This window comes from Octopus bimaculoides, chromosome 16, assembly GCF_046866305.1.
Source record: "Octopus bimaculoides isolate indiv1 chromosome 16, ASM4686630v1, whole genome shotgun sequence".
NCBI lineage: Eukaryota > Metazoa > Mollusca > Cephalopoda > Octopoda > Octopodidae > Octopus > Octopus bimaculoides.
Window position 1 is genome coordinate 58337601 of NC_142943.1, and position 18914 is coordinate 58356514.

General features: G+C 37.1%; 1 protein-coding gene across 6 annotated transcripts in view; it reads left to right on the top strand.

The window, feature by feature from the left end:
* Positions 1 to 8805: 8805 nt before the first annotated feature.
* Positions 8806 to 18914, top strand: part of LOC106877886 (protein furry) — a 157959-nt gene continuing 147850 nt past the window's right edge. For all 6 annotated transcript variants that reach the window (XM_089364816.1, XM_089364821.1, XM_089364826.1 and 3 more), the window contains exon 1: positions 8806 to 9342. The gene's annotated coding sequence lies outside the window, so the exon portion shown is untranslated. The remainder of the gene's footprint in view (positions 9343 to 18914) is intronic.

Sequence of the window (18914 nt, forward strand, 5' to 3'; positions counted from 1 at the left end):
CTACACTTTATCGTGCAGTTACTGTTAATACTTCATTTAGAGAATTAACATTATATATATATATATATATATATATATATATATATATATATATATATATATATATATATATATATATATATATATATATATATATATATATATATGTATATATATATATATATATATATATATAATATAAATATATGCATATAGGCACAGGAGTGGCTGTGAGGTAAGTAGCTTGCTTACCAACCACACGGTTCCGGGTTCAGTCCCACTGCGTGGTACCTTGGGCAAGTGTCTTCGGGCCGACCAAAGCCTTGTGAATGGATTTGGTAGACGGAAACTGAAAGAAGCCCGTCGTATATATGTATATGTATATATATATATATTAAATGGATCTTTTTTAAAACGGGGGCCACATTTTTCATTAACGAAACACTTTGAAACTTGAAACACTGGTAGAATGTGTCATATAAAACATCTTTTTCTCTTAGTCTTCTTAAAAAAAAAAGAAATCCCTAAGTTATTCCATGTTAAAGTTGTCGTATTTCTGTAATTTCAACCAATCACTGACGTCCATTCAGCCGATATACATTAAGTGCCGACTACATAAACAAACGATTCTGAAACAATTCTATCGGTGTTAGGGTTAGGGTAAAACAGCAAATTTAAAAAGAAAAAAGCAAATAAAACGAAGAAGAAAAAAAGAAAATGAAAAAAGCAAATTTAAAATGAAAAAAGCAAATAAAACGAAGCTATGGCTTAATCAGCCAAAGGAGTAAAATGTAAACAACTGAATACTTGTCAGTGATTGGTTGAAATTATCGAAATAAGACAATTTTTTACATGAAATAAATTCGAATACAAAAATATTTTTCTGTTCTATAACACAAAATAGATAAGTATACGAAGTTTGAAAGTCTTTCGGTACCAAAAACACTACGTAAAACATTAATGAAAAATGTGGCCCCCGTTTTTAAAAAGATCCCATTAAATTAGTGGGCAAAAAACCTACTAAAGTGGCGACCTCGTGATCTTGTATTCATAAAGCAGTCTTCCTCGCTACCAGGTCAAAAGCTTCTTTGTTAGCAGGGGAATTGGTAAACATCCATTTTCCTCGAATTAGTACGGAAACAGCATTCCTTTTCTTTACATTGTAAAATTAAACATGGAGAAAGACTATTCGAAATTATTAGCAGATGTTTATGTATATCACACGCAGATTCAACAAATTTCGGAAAAGAAACTATTAATTATAAGGAATTTCTGTCATTAAAGAAATAGAAACTGTATAGGTGCGGCAATCACTCAGAATCAATCGTCATTGTCAGAAGTCGCCATCGTCGCCGTCGTTGTCGCCGTCATCATGCCGTCACCGTCATGGTTACCGTCGTCTCCGTTTTTGTCGGTGTCGTCGTTATGTTCTTAACACTGTTAGAGCAGCAAGGTGACAAAATCTTTAGAGAGTCGAAGCAAATGCCTTACGACATTTCTTCTGACTTTTTTTTTTTTTAAGGGCAGCTAAACCTACCAAAAGTGCATAAGGTTGTTCATAAACTAGAATACATAATTAGAAATGTCCCTCATTGGTTACTCTTGTGGCAGATATAGAAACGGTTAACATTTAGAACTATTACAACAAAATAAAAACTTCGCTTGTAGCTGATTTATATTGCATAAACATTAAAATATTAAGGGAGACAACTCATAGTAGAGTTATCTCCCTTAGACATTTCTTTATTATCTCCCGTGTTTAAATTTTATTGCTGGTGAGTGATGTTGACAAATAAGTTTTTAGTCATTAAGCCACTATTTTACCTTTTATGTTTTTACCATTCATCCGTCATTATACTTGAATTATTTTGCCTTGTTTTAAACGATTCGGTTATTAAGCTAACAAACAGAAACAGAGTTTGGTCAGGAAATATTGCTTCAACACGTTCTGACATCAAAGAATATGAACATAGAAATGTAAAGAGCTGGAACAAACACCACAAGGCATTTTGACCTTCTTTCTTTCTTTTCTTTCTCTTACTTGTTTCAGTCATTTGACTGCGGCCATGCTGGAGCACCGCCTTTAGTCGAATCAAATCGACCCCAGGACTTATTCTTTGTAAGCCTAGTACTTATTCTATCGTTCTCTTTTGCCGAACCGCTAAGTTACGGGGACCTAAACACACAACATATACACACACATACATATATTTATATATATATACATATATATGACAGGCTTCTTTCAGTTTCCGTCTACCAAATCCACTCACAAGGCTTTGGTCGGCCCGAGGCTATAGTAGAAAACACTTGGCCAAGGTGCCACGCAGTGACACAAGCAAATATGTTCTTCCTTCTGTTTTTTTCTTTTTTTTAGAAGCAGGTATGATTTGAGAATATTTAGCTGCTATTTCAAGCAGGGCAAGGCTCCATTATTGTTGCCTCTCCCCAACACCAACCCCAACCCAAGAAAGCTATTATTGATGTTTAGTCCCATGTCAGGCCCCAACTGAGCATATTTGTAACTAAAAGGATTCCTGTTGTGACCATCTCATCTTATTACAAGACGTTTTCAATCTAGAACTACACTATCTGTTATGCTTGTGTATGTGTATTTTTTCTTTGAGGGGGGGGGGGGGGTTCAAAAACAGCAGAATGGAAATTAAAGGATGATTGGAACTGCTATTTTTAGCCGGTTGACTATCCACATAGAAGCTCCCTTGAGAGTAAAAACATGAGCTACAAAGGAACGAGGGGCTTTACTGATATCTGATACGGGTTCGGTACATTACAGTATTTGTTTCAATTTCTGCCACAGTTCATTTATTTTGGGCTCTCAAATTTCCAAGGGCTAATGATATCGGGTTCAAGCCGCTTCAGTAGTGGCACACAATGAAGTCTTTTTGTCTCTTACTGTTGTTTTCTAAATGAGCTGGTTTGGTACCTGATGAAAGTTTGCTGAGAAAGATATCACCCCAGAAGGACCCCGTTGTTGAATCAAACAACTCATCTTTTATATTTTACTTGTTTTCAGTCATTGGATTGCAGCCATGCCGGAGCACCTCATTGAAGGGTCAGTCAAACAAACTGATCCCAGTATTTATTTTTGAGCATGGTAACTTGTTTCTTTTTGCCAAACCGCTAAGCTCAACTCTGATTGACAAGCAATGGTGGGGTGACAAGCACAAACATAATGACACACACATTGTTATATATTGGATCATCCCATAAATAACGCAGTTTTTTCAATTGAACTAAAAATCAGAGGTGGACAGAATAAACTAACATATATACGACGGGCTTCTTTCAGTTTCCGTCTACCAAATCCACTCACAAGGCTTTGGTCAGCCCGAGGCTATAGTAGAAGACACTTGCTCAGGGTGCCATGCAGTGGGACTGAACCCGGAGCCATGTGACTGGTAAGCAAGCTACTTACCACACAGTCACTCCTATGCCTATTTTATGGTTTACTATTTATATTTTGAATTACATATATATGGGGGCACCAAAATCTTATTAAGTGCTTAGGGCCTCTATGGGTCTCAGTTAGGGGTGGATTGAGCCATTGGTTAATCGAGCACTACCTGAGGGCCTGGAGCTCTGCATTTTAACTCTCTATGATATCAATGTTAAGGGGCCCAGTAAACAGTTATGCCCAAGGGCCCTTAATACTCTCAGTGTGTCCCTGGTCTTAATCCAGCTCTGCCTATACATTTCAATGTAGCCAGTCAGATCTTTGGTTACTGCTCCACCACCACCACCACCATTTCTTTATCAAACCTAAGAAGTACAAAATTTGAAGAAAAAAAGTACATTAGACACTACTTTAAAAATGCTAATCTACATCCACCTTCCGTCCCTCTCCATGCACCACCACCACCACTACCACAACCCTCACCCATACCACTCCAGTTGTTTCTTTTTACACAACCTCACTTTCTGTCGGAAGACAGATATGAAGTCCTCTCTTTCTCTCTCTTTCTCTGTTCTCCTTCCCTCTCTCGCTCTCTCTCTCTCCTCATTATCAGTCTTTCCGTCACTCTCTTTCTTTCTCTCTCTCTCACACTCTTTCTCTTATTCTCTTTCCTACTCTCTCTCTCCCTCTTTCTCCTTCTCTCTCCTCATGATCAGTCTTTCCTTCACTCTCTCACACTCTTTCTCTTATTCTCTTTCCTACTCTCCCTCTCTTTCATTCTCTCTCTGTATCACAAGCTCTCCCTTTCTCTTTGTGTCACGATGCCCACCCATTTTTTTTTTTATCTATCTCGTTATCTCTCACTTTCTTTTGTCCTTTCTTTTATTCGCACGAATACGCACACACACAAACACATATGCAAACAAACGATCAAAAGTAAAAAAGAAAAGAAAAACAATCTATCGGGGGCGGCGGGGGGGGGAGTCACGTACACATACACACTTCACAAAAAAAAAATCCATCTCAGACTGTAACACATGTACTTTCGTATTTCCAGACGTACATATATATAAACAAATAATATATATATATATATATATATTCCACATACGTACGCTTCTCGCACACGCGCTGTCTTGCATACTTACACGCACGCACGCACGCACACACACACACACACACACACACACATACACACAAACCACGCTAATACAAGTAATGCATCCGATGAAAATCACAATTACACATAAACACACACACACATACACAAATCATACACTAATATGAGTAATGCATCCAATGAAAATCACAATTACACACACACACACACACACGCATGCACACATATACACGCAACTAATTGTCTGCATACGCAATTACTTTGAACAACGAGAGGCCCTCTACGTCAACCATGGGTATAAACTGCGGTCCGCGGTATTTTTTAAATGGCTCACCCAACGAAATATTACGTTCAACGTTCTTTTGGTAATGTGATCTGCCTGATGATTGATCAAGTTTCATACGGCCCACTTCTCAAAAAAAGAAAAGGTTGCCTGTGCCTATTCTACGTAGTCGGTCGACCTGCTAGAAATGGTAGCCAAATCACCCTCAAATTACACACTACAGTCTTTAAAAAAAATTGATATATATACACTAAAATTTCATTATGTTTGAAATTAAGACGTAATGGTCGTGGCTAGAATGTTTTTGATCATAGTTCTGCTTGTTCGTGGTCAAACTCATATTAGGTGTATTGATGTACTTTTGCACGCTAATCATTGACATGAAATTCATGTTCGCCATAAATCAATAAGACACATTCATTCCTGTTTCGATAGTAACAAGACATATTCATGCCTGTTTCTATAGTAATGTAGAAAACGACCGTGCGAACCAAAAGAGAATGGTGACGAATGGAACAGGCTCCTTTTAACGCATCGCACGGTCGACACAAAATATTCTTTAACTCTTTAGTTCACTTATGCGATTAAATTAAAAATTAAAGTTTTGAAATGTTTCTTTTTTTTTTTTTTGTTAATCGCATGGCTTTGGAAGAACTCTCTGGAGTCATTGCCTTATTTGGCCAATCTCCCATGTTTTTTTAACTGTCTGCTCAATCTCCTGTGATGTGTTGCTGGCCGCTGACATCTGAAGAATTCCAAAACAAACCCTGACGTCATAACTCTTTGACACTGGACGATCTCGCAGAGTTTCATCTTTTTCATGTCACATCTATATCAGTGGTTGTAAGTTCCATACACAATGACATTGTTACTTAAACATGAAATTAATGAATGTATAGAATACAATTATGTATATCATAGTTAGTGAAATATTTCACGTAATATAAGAGAAATCGGTAAAAAAAAATTGTTTCCTATGTGTCACAGCGCCTTTTATTATGTGCTCGCTCCCACTAACCTTAGGATCTGGCTACGCCTCTGGGCATAGGCACTGCTTCTGAATCAGCAAGTAAAAAAAAAATCTAAACAACAGCTAAGTAATTTTCTTTTCATCCAGATCAACAATCTTATGTCGTCTGCAATTCAAAGAGGCACTTCAAAGGTTACCTTCGAAAGGGTCAGTCATTTCTTCAATATCTCGGGCCGACCAAGACCCTGTGAGTGGATTTGATAGACGGAAACTGAAAGAAGTCTTTTGTGTGTGTGTGTGACCAGTGCTTGACAACCGGTGTTGGTGTGTTTATGTCCACATGACTTGGCCATTCGGCAAAAAAAAAGAGACCGATAGAATAAGAACCAGGCTTAAGAAAAGTATTGGAGTCGATGCGTTCGTCTAAAAACTCTTCAAGACGGTGCTTCAGCATGGCCGCAGTCTAATGGCTTCGTAAAAGAATAAAAGGATAAACTAAAAGGAAAGGTTACAGTGTCTTAGCCAGTGTAGGTGGGGAAATACATGGTACGATAGTAGCGTGATGGAGGCCAGGCCAGTGGTTTATACCACTTACATTCCCCAAGGTTTCGTTATGATCCTGCCATATTTCGGACGACGGATGTATGTATATATATATGTGTTTGTGTGTCTGTGTTTGTCCCCCCACCATCGCTTGACAACCGATGCTGGCGTGTTTATGTCCCCGTAACTTAGCGGTTCGGCAAAAGAGACCGATAGAATAAGTACTAGGCTTACAAAGAATAAGTCCTGGGGTCGATTTGCTCTCGACTAAAAGGCGGTGCTCCAGCATGGCCATAGTCAAATGACTTAAACAAGTAAAAGAGTAAAAGAGCATATATATATAAATGCGGTCAATTAAATCGATCATACTCCGCAAATGTGACATGGTGTCTTTGTTTAGAAATCATTGTTGTTTAGTCACATGTTACCCTTGATTAAACAGAGCTCAAATGAAAAACCATCCAGCACCAACACCACCACAACCACTTTGTAACAAACGCTATTTTCATTTGCTCTTTCTTTCTCCTGTTTCGAAAATAGTAAATCTTAAGAACTACGTCATCCGACAAGCGACCACCGTAAATAATAACTCCTCGTTGACTCGTAACCTACCAAATTCGTAGTAATTGTTGGATATAGGAAAACAGAGAGCTGGTAGAATCGTTATCACGCCGAACAAAACATTTGGCAGTTTTTTAGTTAAAGTATCGGGATAATGAATGTTTATTCGGTAATTTCCGCATACTTTAATTAAAAGATTGCCAGATGTTTCTTCCGGCTTCTTACAGTCTAAGTTCAAATCCCGCCGAAATTGACTTTGCCTTTCATCCTTTCAAAGTCGATAAAATAAGTAGCAGTTAAGCCCTAGAGTCGAAGTAACCGACTATCTCCTCCCGTAAAATTTCAGGCCCTGAATATAAATTAAGTAAGAAGAACCGCAGCGTATGTTAAAAAATAAAGTAATTTATGAAAACATACGAAATGCCGAAACGAAAATATTGTTTACTATTTTCATCCACAACATAAACTTTCGTTTTAGAAGCACGTGCATTACGATAAGAGTTTAAAACAAAAAACAACAACATTCAGGTAACTTAAAAGTGTTTAATTAGAAACACGCATAAAAAAACAATGTTAATTTAAACATGTAAAGGAGTCAGTAGAAATTTCGAAAAGATGCAATGAATAAACAATACTTTGTTTTCGTTTGGACAATTCAAGCAAACCATAATATTTTTAATACATTCTCCAGTTTGTTGAAAATAGCGGCGCGATTCTCCAAATTTACCTGTTGTTATTGTTACTGCTGCTACCTTTGTTGTTGTTGTTGTTGTTATAGAAGTGGTAGCTATATTTAATAATGATCATCGCGCCTTTTTTTCCATTTTTTATCAGGGACACTGTGCACTATTGACTATATTACCTTCGTTTTTCTTTGTTGTTGTAGTAGAAAAACCGTACGTAGACCAATCTTGATTGAACTGGCCTATGACGAAGACATTCCAGTTCTGACCATCCAGTTTTAATTTCAGACAGCTAATGAGTTATAATTAGTTACTGTTGTTTTGGTTCAACCTTAGGTTAAGTCTGATCCATGGCGTTCCAGCCGTAACTATCCCGTCTTCTATTCATATTCAGTGCAGCTAGGAACCACATTATTCAACTATATTATTCTTTTTTTGTAAGACAGTTAGGAGAATTTTGCCTGGTGTTTCTAGCAGAGTAAACAACCGCGTAGACGTTTCTTGCTGTTATTTTCTTAGTAGTAGTTATTATCATTATTTAGCCCTAGGTTAGATCTGATCAAGCAGATCTATGATCAAGGACAAACCAGCTGAGACCATCCCATCTTTTTCCTATGCGCAGGAATCCGAGACATTATTCAACGCGTTTTTTCTTCTGAAGACGGTTGTGGTGTGTGGTTCAAGGGAAATTTGCCTGTTATTTCTAGCAAATCTAGAGACTACATACAAGCTCCAGTCTCACTTAGTTCGTGAGGTAGCGATTGTTGCGGTTGTAAAAAAAGTCGACAGTTCTCGTTTAGTAGTATTGGCGGTTGTTGTGTTAGTGGTAGCAGTTATGGTTTCTTGCTAACCCTGATGTTGTCATGGTGTCATGGTTTAGGACAGGCGTGGGTAACCCTTTTTACGAGAAGCGGGCCGCATGAGACACGACTCGTCATCAAGCGGGCCGAACCACTAAAAGAAAAGAAAAAAATATGCATATGTCAATTTGCCTCGTGAAAATTAGACGTACCATTTAGAAAGTCCCGCGGGCCACAGTTTGCCTATGGCCGATTTAGGAAATAATCGCTCCATCTCTTGTTATTTGTCGTTATAATTCTGAGTTTTACTACAACTACTATTACTACTGAACATAACACTGCCGTTGCCACTTGCTGCTGCTGCTGTCCCAGCTGAATGAGTGCTGGTGTTGTTATTGCTGTTGGTGTTGTATCGCCACCGGCCCCCATCGCTGCTGCTGCTGCTGTTGTTGTTATCAACAGCCAGCAGCAAGGTGTGTCCTATTATTCCCGAGGCGCTAACATTGACGATTGACAACAGTTGGCAAGAAAGAAAGACTAATATTTCTTTTTGTCACTCTTCTTTCTTTCATTTTCTTATGTAAAGAGAGAGAGAGAAAGAAAGACAAGACGAAACGTGACCCGGTGGCACGATGTTTTACTTTTTTCCATTTAGTTCCGGGTACTCAAGCTTGAGGGCCAATTTCTAAACCGCCCTTTCCTACCATACAGTCATACATACCATATCATATCATATCACATATATATATATATATATATATATATGCGATATATGCGCACAGACAGAAAACATAATACGTACACACATACTCTGTTTCCACCCGTCCCATTGTTATTACAGTCATTTACGCTTAGCTATCGAACATAAACAGTCATCCACTAACATCTCCGAACTCCGGACACTCTCATATTGAATGAAACTTGTTATACGGGGATATATATATATATAATATATACTTGTATCAAAACAACAACAAAACTTTTGATGGTAAGTGACTTACGAATTTATTTGATCATTTCCTCGATATTCTATTGAAATGTTACGACAGAATACTTATATCCTGCCCGTAAGTCTTGGATCAGAAAAAGTATAAAGGCATCTAGCTCCAATTTTAAAGTAGCAGATTGTTAACATGCAAAGTTCAAATATTCTTGCTTCAGTTACTATTAAATCAGTCAAGGTAAAATTTAACCATTGTGCAAATAGCATCCAGTTCACTTGTTAGACTTTAAATAAACTTTAAACCATAGATCACCTTAGGATTGTTAATTAAGCTGTTATTATTACCCTTCCCGTTTATGTAAAACAGTTCTGTACCTGCAAGGATTTGAAACAGAAACTGACGGTATGGCCAAACAACAAAACTGTTGATCGGGTGTTCGATGTAATGAAATGGTTGTTTCTTCTCTCACCTTTCCGGTGTTGAAGTTGTTTTTAATTTTTGTTTGTAAACTGTGTGTTTAGAACAAAGTACATCGCCACTATAATAATAATAATAATAATAATAATAATAGTAATAATAATAATAATAATAATGAAAGCAGCAGCGATATTAAATTTAGATTTAAAACAAACGTAGTTATTATCGAATGTTCGATATTAAATAGTCGTTTTTATTTCCCTTCGTCTATCTCTATTTTTAGGTGGTTGTTATATTTATGAAAGAATGTGAGTTTGAGGCACCGTTCTCCATTTTATTATTATTATTTATATGTTATTATTTTTTCTTTTCCTTTGAGACGAAGTCCGTTTAAGGAAATGTCAAGTTTTAAAAATAACATAAAATAAATTAGAAGGCTGTCGAGTAAAAGATAGGGCATATAGAGGAAAGAGGGAGTGACCGATCGAAAAGAAAATTATATAGGCAGAAAAGAAAAGGGAAACAAGAGGAAAAGAGATAAATAATTGGAGGGAAAGAGAGAAAGAATGAAAAGTAGAAAGATACGAAGAGAAAATGAAACCAAAAACAAAAACAAGACAGATATGCGAAGTAAAGTGAGAAACAAATATGAACGAGAAATATAAGGAAGTTGTGCAAACTCTCTTGATATTTTTATTAGAAAAGCTCACTTTCGTTGTTTTAAACCCTTTTGTTAGTATTATTGTTAGGGATTTATATGCCGTAATATATTGAACCCCGAATTATTCGTCTATGATTATATAATTGTTATTGTTTTATGGCACACAGGAAGTATTTCTTTTCTTCTATTTAAATGCTGTTTACATCGACGATGCCTTTTAGTCCCAGCTGGGTCTGATAAATAGATGCCAGTTTAGTACCATCCCCCCTATAAATTTGTGGCTTTGTGCCAAAGATGGTAAGAGATTATATTCTAACTCTGGAAGTTTTACTGAATTTAGTTGTATGTTAAATCCCGCTGGAATCAGTTTGGTTTTTCATACCCTCCTGGGATCCATAATATAGATATCGGTTATAACATAGTTACATATTAGATTTAGCTGGCAATATCTCCTCTTACGAAACTTGGCAGAGTTTTTGAATAACTGTCACTCGAAATCCCATACCTCACAGAAAAGGGAAAAATAGTTCACTGTAGTATCTTTTTATTATTTACTTGTGTCGGTCGTTGGACTGCGGCTATGCTGGGGCACCGGCTCGAAAGGTTTCATCGAACAATTCAAGCCTAGTACTTTTTTTTTTTAAGCCTTGTATTTATTCTATCAGTGTCTTTTGGCGCATCGCTATGTTACGGGGAGGTAAACAAACCAACACCGGTTGTCGAGCGATGGTGGGCGGCAAATGCATGCTCGCGCATGCACACACATACGCACAAACACACGGGCTTCTTTCGGTTTCCGTCTACGAAATCCACTCACTAGGCATTTGTTGGATCAGGGCTGTAATAGAAGACACTTGTCCAAAATACTGCGCGTTGGAACTGAACGCAAAACCACATTGGTCGGGAAGCAAGCTTCTCGATCACACAGCCACGCTTGTATTGGAGTTATTGATGGGCCGTATGTTACGTTCATAATGACCACACTAATACGTAAGAGACGTGGGTAGGGGCTAAAACGCTAAAACGCTAAAAACTACACGATCAGTGATTTTTAAAAAAGATATACTCTTCTCTCGATCGTCAACACAAATCAAGGAAATGAAAGAGTCTCTGTAATCGTTCGACAATTAGACATAGCAGCTAAATCTTCCTCAAACAACATCCTACCGCCCATAAAAAAAAGGGAAAAGTTAAACTGGAATAGGTGTGTAATAAGAAGCTTGCTTCGCAACCACATAGCTCCGGGTTCCGTTCCACTGCATGGCACCTTGGGTAAGTGTCTTGCCTTGTGAGTGAATTTGGTAGACGGAAACTGGAAGAAGCCCATCGTATACATACGTATACGTCTGTTTGTCCCCCACCGCCACCGTCGCTTGACAAGCGATGCTGGTGTGTTTATATCCCCGTAACTTAGCGCTTCAGTAAAAGAGCTCGATAGAATAAGTACTAGGCTTACAAAGAATAAGTCCTGGTGCCGATTTGCTCGACTAAAGGTGGTACTCCAGCATGGCCGCAGTCAAATGACCGAAATAAGTAAAAGAATAAAAGATCATTGGGCAATATAGTCCTTGGAATACAAAAAGACGGGTTGGTTTCACTTGTATAAGAAAAACATTCTGTAAACATTTGAAAACTTTTACTTCTTTCAGTCATTTGACTGCGGCCATGCTGGGGCACCGCCTTGAAGGGTTTTAGTAGAACGTATAGATGCCAGGACTTGGGGGGGGGGGGGGGCTTGGTACTTATTCTGTCCGTCTCTTTGTCGAACAGCTAAGTTACGGGGACGTGAACACACCAACACCGGTTGTCAAGCGATGATGAGCGATGAACACACACATACATATACAAATATATATATACGGGCTTCTTTCAGTTTCCGTCTACCAAATCCACTCACAAGGCTTTGGTTCGCCCGCGACTCTAGAAGAAGACACTTGCTGAATGTGCCACACAGTGGGACTGAACCCGGAACCATGTGGGTGGGATGGAAGCTTCTTACCATACAGCCTGTTATTATTGATTCCTCTCCACACGAACGCACACAGGTCGGTTGTAATCATGCGAACGTATGATCAAAGGCAATCTAACCATGGCCATCTCATCACTTTTAAGAAGGTGTATATCTTGATCACACTTTTCAATGATCGTAAGATATGAAGATTTAGCTGTTATTTCTAGCAGATCGATCAGTTACCGATACACTTTATTTTATCTTTATCGCTCGGCTAGTCTTGAACGATCAGAATTATGATCAAAAGCATTCCAGCCTTGACCATCCCATTCCATTTTTTTTTTACTTTCAGGTATTCGATTAGCTTATCCGTTGTGTCCACCTGTTTTCAAAACAGCAAGGGAAAATTTAAGGGAGATTTAGTTGTTATTTCTCGGTACACATGCTCTATATCTCAAAGACACGAAATAAAATGTGACATTTATATGGTTCCTAAAAGTATTAGCGATATGCAGAACGATTTGCAATCAGGCGCCAAAGCTATGGGTTGTATGTTCAGTTTTCCCGTAACTCACTTTTTCAGTATGTTCGCTCATTGTTAATGTTATATTAGGAGCGGGCAGGGGAAGCAAGATTGTGCAGTGTTCAAGCCTTTCTCAAAGGTACTTGTGATGTAATGATAGAATGTTTGCACTCGAGACAATTTCCGGATGCTGACCTCAGCTCAACAAAAGGTTTAACACCTAATTATTTCCAGTGCACTTGACATTTTCTAAACAAAAATAGTTTATATTTATATTTTAAAGTATCATTAAAAACTTAATTACACTGGTGCGCGCACACACACACAAGTGAATTAATAAAATGTTGAAAATAAGCTTTAAAAAAATCAATAGATCCCTTAACTTACTCCTGTCATTCTATTTGAATGTTTCTTTTTATACCTTAATTTTTGCCCTTTGACACGAAACAGAAGTGTATCTATCTATCCATCTATCTGTCTGTCCATCCATCTGTCCATACATACATACATACAGGTAAGATCTGGAGGTGCACAATATCGAAAACACCTAGCTGTGCTCAAATGATTTGAGCTTAGATTTCACTCAGGTGAGATTATATAGAGATAATGATGCAGATAAACAGAATTAGGTTTGATATATATATATATATAGAAATATATATATATTATATATTATATATATATATATATTTTTTATTTATTTATGTGTTTCAGCCAAGTGGCTGCGATATATATATATATATATATTATATATATATATATATATATATATATATATATATATATATATATTATATATATATATATATATATATATTATTACAATTAAAAGGGTAAAGGATTATCAATTTATTAATAAATTAATAATTAATAATTTTTACCAAGCCCTTCGGTATGTTAGCACCATTATCGGTGTGGAACTTATTTAATAGTTCTTATACATTTATAAACAAAATTAAGGGATCAGCAAACAGGTTGCTTCACCACATACCGAAGTTCAGAAATAGCAGCTAAAAATGCTGAAACTCGGTTGCTTCACCACATACCGAAGTTCAGAAATAGCAGCTAAAAATGCTGAAACTCCAACAGATAGCTATCTGTTGGAGTTTCAGCATTTTTAGCTGCTATTTCTGAACTTCGGTATGTGGTGAAGTAACCTGTTTGCTGATCCCTTAATTTTGTTTATATATATATATATATAAACAATATACATATTAGGTGCAGGAGTGGCTGTGTGGTAAGAAGGCGCAGGAGTGGCTGCGAAGAGGTGGCTTTGTAATAACAAGCCTGTTTCCCAACCACGTAGTTCCGGGTTCTGTCCCACTGCGTGACACCTTGGCAAGTGTCTTCTACTATAGCCCCGGATCCGAAAAAGCCTTGTGAGTGGATTTGGTAGATGGAAACTGAAAGAAGCCCGTTGTATATACATGTGTGTGTGTGTCCACGATCGCTTTGACAACAGATGTTGGTGTGTTTACGTTCCTGTAACTTAGCGGTTCGGTTAAAATGACCGAGAGAATAAGTCCTAGGGTCGATTTGTTCGATTAAAGGCGGTACTCGAGCATGGCTGCAGTCAAATGACTGAAACAAGTGAAAGAGTAAAAGAAAGTATATATAGATACGTATAGAATGATATAAATTACCCAAATATATATAGATACACACACACACATATATATATATCGAGATAGATAGATATGTGGGGTGGGGTATATGTATGTGTGCGTATATATACAGGATGCAGTGAATGAAATGTCTAAATAACGCAAAAATTAAAATATCACTGACATCACATTTTAACAGATATATTTACCAAAATTACATAAAAATATCTTGAAAAACTAAAGAGTAAATTTATTCCATAATATCGCCATTGACTTCAACCACAGCCTCCAGACGACTTCGGAATCTCCTGGAACTCTTATGGGCGGTCTCCTTGTTTAAGTTGGTGAATACTGTCGTAATACTTGCCTTCAGTTTATCTTTGGTGTTACAAGGAGTTTTGTTGGTCTCTCGTTCAACTGCACCCCACACATAATAATCAAGGGGGTTGCAGTCTGGGGAGTTAGATGGCCAGATGCTAAGGGTGGTGTGGTCGCAGAAATTGTCTGACAGCCATGACTGGGTTTTCCTGTTTGTGTGGCATGGTGCAGAATCCTTTTGCCAGACATAGGGTCTTCCAGCAGCCACCCTTTTAACCCAGGACAGCGCTACTTCCTCCAGGCACTTGATGTAGTTGAATCTGGGGCTGTGTGGGAAGATGAATGAAAGCATAACGTCACCATCACAAGTGATCACTCCAAACACCATGATGTTGGCTGGATGATTGATTTCTATCACTCTCGGTATATGTCCTTAGATTGACATGCAAACACTCCGAAATGTTCGTATTGGAGCTTCCGGGCATGTCGTTTCTAAATTTGTGGCTGAGTGAATCGCGTCATGATGCTGTTTTTCTGACAGACGGTGCATAGCTGACCCTACTATACCGTGTAGTCGACAAAACCAAAAACAAACAATGCGAATGCATAAAATTAAAAATATAAAATGGCGACAATTTATCCATCCTACCCTCTATGTGTGTGCGTGTGTTTTAAAGTAAATTAAGAATAGCTGATGACATTCATTGAAAAAAAATAGGGAAAAAGATTGAATACAAATACAGAATTATAGTATTGGGCTGAAATTACAGTGTGCCGGTGACTTCGACGTTTCGCCGCGAACGGCTCATCAGACAGTCCAACGAGCCTTTCTCTATGAAACTGAATTTTTAGCCTTCTGTTATAATTCTTTTCACAGCTATTATGTATTGTGTTAATGTTAATTAAATCGACACCAATACTTGGCTCATATATTAGATCAAACCACCGACTGATGAAAGGCAAAGTCGGCCTCACCTCGGCAGGATTTGAACTCATGACGCCAAGTAACTAATACCACGATACCATCTGTTTCACCTTAGCTGTTTGAAATGGAAAAGCAGTGTTGATGCTAATGAAATTTGAATGTTGAACATCGAGTCAAGCTTGAGATTAGTTTTTCTAATGGAAAACATTTTAGTATGGATTTTGAGTCACTTGAGGCCAAACAGAGAAATTTGGGGGTTATGAAAAGGTTTTAGTGTACAAAGAGAAATTTTAAGACGATCGTATGGTCGTAGAACAAGAAAGCTCTTGATAGTGATTTAAAATAGTAGGTATAATGAAAGTCACAGTATTCGTTATTACCGATATTCACATCTAAGTAGCAAAATCAATGACCACAGGAGTTGGGAAACGTATAATCAATACAGACAAGCCTTCCTAGAAAATCACGTATCCATTTTAGCCACGTATGGCTTTCGTCATATAAAGTATTATAATTTATACCAGTATATTATAAATTATTAATGTATTATATTTATACGTAATAATATACAATATCATTTTGTGTGTGTACAATACATCTATGCATTATGTGCATTAATTATAATTTTCTGTAATGTGCCCATAAGCTTTAAGTGCTTTTATACCAAAAATTGTACGTACGAAGTCGTTTAATACATTGTAGTTTACTTATAAGTATAAAGTGAGAAAATATCTATTGTCGTTTTGGTTGTATTTTATAGTCTTAAATCGAAATATGAGTAAATCTTGATCCGCTGGAAAGCAAACAATGTGATAATCACTTATGACTCACCCGAAACGTACAGTTTATTTTGTAATTTGTGCTAAAGAAATCTTTAGTAATAATTTCATTCGAACTGGCATTCTTCCAGCGTTTTTATGTGATGGAATAAACAGTCAATAGAATCGATCCTCACGATATTACTGGTGCTTATTATATCGATTCCTGTGAGATAATATGACCTGATATTATAACCACGTTGGACAAAACTAATTCTATTTAGAATACGAACTATTAGTCACAAGGGACAATACAAAATGCGTTTAATCTAAAACTCTACAGAATCTACCATTTATTTCAATAAGAGATAGTAATGATGGAAATTATAGCGATAATAATGATTCCTTATATTGGTACAAAGCCATATATTTATTGGCAAGATTTATGGAAGACTAGATCTTCCCAGTACACGCCTGATATTTATTTAATCGATTTCACAAGTACACACTATGTAGTATTTTATTGCAGTAGTTTTAATTTAAAATAGTATACATACAAATGTTCTGTGTAATTTTCCTTTGTTTCATGAGTTATGTATGAACTTGTGTTGTAAATTACCAAAGTTTCTTTTACTTGTTCTGAAGATTGGGTATTTGGACGGCGGATGTGCGTTTTTGTGCAGTTGGTGTTCGGTTTCTCAAAATTTCTCGGTATAACGTTATAAAGATGGCGGTTATAGGAAATTTTGCCGTAGGAACATTCGCCGTTAAAGATTTCGCTTTAAATGACCTAATCACGTTTTTTTATTTTTATTATGTTTGACGTTGAATAAAGACTTGCCTATGTGGCTATCTTTCGATAAAGGCAAAGGGATAATGAAAGTGCTTGTTCGGCAATTTCCGTAAAAAATTTTCATTTAATATTTTCTTCAGCTATTTGTGTAAGTACTGTATATGTATGTGTATACACATACGTACACAAATATAGATACACATAAACGCATACATGTATACACAATAAATTCATAAACAGTATTTACACAAATATACATACATACACAAAAATATATTGATCTATTCAATTTGACGGCCAAATTTTTTAATTAATTATTTTTAACTGAACACTTTGAAACTTCGGATACTGGTAGAATGTGTCACATAGAACAGGGTTTACTTTTAACGTTTTTGACAAAATGTTGTATTTTAGAAGTTATTTTGTGTTAAAGTTGTCGTATTTGGGTAATTTCAACCAATCAACGATGTGTATTCAGCTGGAGAGAATAGTGTGTTTTATGGTGGACCAAAATACTCGGATAATCCTTATTGGAATCAAATTCAATAGCGTTCGCGTACCCGAAAATTCAATAGCGTTCGCATACCCGGAACACATACATACATAAAAACTCAGCAAGAGAGCTTCTGTGCGTTCGCTTGACCTGCTAGAAATAGCAGTTGTTCCATTTTAGCAACTTTCTAGACACCCCCACCCCCGGCAGGGGGTACAAATCAGTACAATGGGCCATGTAGTATTTATTTATTGACAGCAAGCTGCAGCATACATGGATCACATGTGAGGCCTTCGGGCAACTGCCCAATATGTCCATGTCTTCAGACGGCATTGAAGAGCAGCCAACTGTCCATCAAATCATATCTTTTTTTTAAAAAAAGGACATCTTGTTCAAGGCAGTTTAGAGTACATTGATTAAATAAAAGATGGGATGGTCAAACTTGTGTAGCTAGAGTGTGTGCCATCCGGGGCACACACTCCAGACCCCACAAAAAGCATATTGCCTACAGCAGACCCAAAAGTACTGCCCCCACCTAGCTACACTAGTGGATTGTCATAGTTGGAATGCCTTTGACAAGGGCTTGACAACAACATATATAGACCAGACCATACACCACAAGAGACTGATTAACTAAGGTTAATTAACTGTCATCTTTACACCTATTTGCACTCATTAACAAGTGTTTCTGCTCTGATGAATTAACAAGCTGCATGCAATCTCTGTAGAAGCCCATTCAGTTTGCTTGCTGGTCCTTGTCTCATTTGTATCTCTACACTTCTTAAACCCTGCACCAAATCCCTCACTCAGTTTGTCCTTACAACTGCAAATCTCTGGAATACTCTTTCAGTCCTATATATCTTTGCATGTATCAACCTGCAGCTGTTGAAACTTAATGTTAACTATCAACTTAACTCATCTGCAAAGGTCATTCAAGATAATGGTTACCACTCCTACTAAATAATAATAATAATAATAATAATAATAATAATAATGATACCACCTGAAAACTTTAGAAATACCCTACAATCTAGGTGTATTGCAAAAGTCAGCATTACTTGGAACTGCACACATATTGCATGAAGTACTGTGTGTCTGAGGTCCTTGTGACTTGACAAACAGTATGTGTCTATGTGTTTGTATTTGTCCTCTCTACCTTTTGACAACCAGTGT